Genomic DNA, 2,720 nt, shown 5'->3' with positions numbered 1-2,720 from the left:
GCTGCTGTTCAAGTTTTACATTTATGGTTTCTTTGTCTTGTTTATATGTTTTTTTAAACAAAGTATTTTCATTCATCCATTCATTCATTTATTCATTCATTCATTCATTCATTTATTCATTCATTCATTTATTCCTTTGTTCATTTAAAACTTTATGTATTTATTTCTTTAGTTATATATAAACTCAACATATAATTTAGCCCTACGGACATAGATCTATGTCCGTAGGGCTAACATTCGAGAGGCATCTCATTATCAATTCTTATTAACAACTTTATAAACTCAGCGTAAACATTTCATGTACCTGAGTTCATAGGGCTAAAAATAGGAACGTATGCTTCCACAGAAAGTGAGAATGTTTCTGGGTGTCCTTGGGTCTGCTGGAGTAATAATGGTCGTATAGCACACAGTGCGTGCTGTACAGCGTGGATGTGGGCTGTATAAATGCAATTATTATCTTTAAAAAACCGAGAAGTAAGTCCAATGTTGTGAGCAGGCCTCCCGGTGACCGCTGGAACCACTCACGTGCGGTGAGGTGCTGGGCCTGTAGCTGCCAGTCGATGGGTCGGCCAAAGTACAGGTTCACGCCGGCCACACACAGGAGCAGGGCGGGCTGTAGGAGGAAGACCAGCACAGCCAGGGCGATGAAACAGGTGAACAGATACTCCAAACAGTCGGCAAACGTGTAGGAGATGCCGAAATAGACCACCACGTACGTCTCTATGACCAGGACAGTGAGCACCAGACAGCCCGCCACGGGGACGGTGAACACAAACCACACGTTCCGAGACCTCTCGCAGCAGGGGGACCTGCCACAGAAAATCACAGTTTTTGATGTCTCTGAAAAGTGAGTAACGCCAACACTTGGGTACATGAACTAATACAGGCAACCTAATGTGTATTTACAAACGCCCTATATACCCACACAGGCGCCGAGTGGTTCAGCCAAACGTCTGTCGTGTTACCGTCACTGCACACAGGTGTCGTGCCACCACGTCGCTACAACTGTAGAAGGAACCAAACTGTCGGACATTGGACCCAGGTGGAGCCCATCATGGTAAATGAATAAAAAGGCAAGTCACGACTCGGTGGAATACGGCGCTAGTTAGTTTTTGTTAGAGTATTTGTTTGAGCAGAGAGAAGGACATCGACACAAGAAAAGGTCAGACACACAGACTGAAACAACAGAGGGAAAGTGAATAAGTAGGACCTACTAGTGGTGTCCTTCAACCACCTGCAGCCAATTTTGGGTCTTTGAGTTATAATAATAATACATAGCATTTGTATAGCGCATATCCCCGCTCAACAGTTGGCTCTATGCGCTTTACACTATATTATTACCCCAGCAGACCATAGAACACTCCGAAACATTCTCAGCTACCCGGGAAGCATACAGTGCAAGCAGCTGATTAAGTTTAAGCGCCAAAACACTATCAAACTGACAAGATATTTCGCTGTCTATAGCCGGGTACCCATTCCCACCCGGGTGAAGTGAGGAAAATTCGTGTAAAGTGCCTTTCCCAAGGACACAACGTCGGGATTGGAACCCACGACCTTACGGTTGCGAGTCCGAGAGCCTAACCACTAGGCAACCAACCGTTTTGCAAGTTATGGTATAACCTTAAAGCCTGTTCATCTGCCTTGATCTTGATGAACAAAATACCTATTTATCTCGAATAGAGGCCTATGTATTCGCCATTGAGGTTGATGGGGGTTGCCAGATGTCAGAAGTGAAGGTAGTGAGAAAATGGGGATTTCCAAAGCTTCAGTGTCCTTGGAAACTGCACATTTACATTTTTTGGTCCCTTTGATCACGGGTTTTCATCAAAATCTACACAGAAATGTGTTTTTAAAAGGTGTTGAGCCAAAAAAGAAAGATTCAAAGTAAAAATTGACCACCAGGTGAGGAAGCTTAGTTTCTTTGATTTCGTTATTTTGACGAGCCCCTGATTTCACCACAATACCACACAAATGTCTCCTGATGCAGTACCCACCATGACCTCACACCCCACAACTGCCCACTGTCATTGCCAACGGAGGTCTGCACTCTCTCTCGGGACACAAATCAATAAAAGTAAAAGAATTAAAAACTTTGAACGCCTGTAACTGTAAGCGTGCACACAATGGGCCGACTCACAACATCACCAGATGGGGAACAACATGACTCCCACTAACGTCCAGTGTACACGGCTCCTTCGCTTCTCCCCACGCCCTTCCTCTGGCTCAAAGTGGGTCAAAAAGGTGCCTCCATATTACTTCGGAGATCCATCGTTGGCAAAGTGGGTGGTTGGCGGGTACTTTGGTGTGGTTTACTCCTTTCTTATCAAATATCTATCGTCCTTACCTCTCCTCTTTCTTTTTTGTGTTTGTTACTCTCTTGGAATACCTCTAAACTTCTCGGTACCTATATGACCTAGAGTCGAAATGTTTTGCAAGTGCCAGAAAACTCTTACTAAAACAAAAAGTGCACCATCTAGGATACTGTTCTACCAATATTTTGCCATGGTACTCGCGCTTACTTTTTCTCCTGATCTCCGCTGTTGTCGCCGTCCTCCCCTTCCACCCCCTCCTCCCCCTCCTCCTCCTCCTCTTCCCCCTCGTCAGTCAAAAGATCCTCGGGATCAATGCAACACGGCTGGACTACTTTTCTACTCTGGTTCTTGTAGTGGTCGAAGTACTCCTCCTCCTCATCCTCTTCCTCATCATCCTCCTCCTCATCA

Source organism: Aplysia californica, unplaced genomic scaffold (assembly GCF_000002075.1).
Source record: "Aplysia californica isolate F4 #8 unplaced genomic scaffold, AplCal3.0 scaffold01699, whole genome shotgun sequence".
Classification (NCBI taxonomy): Eukaryota; Metazoa; Mollusca; class Gastropoda; order Aplysiida; family Aplysiidae; genus Aplysia; species Aplysia californica.
Note: the sequence above shows the minus strand (reverse complement) of the source record.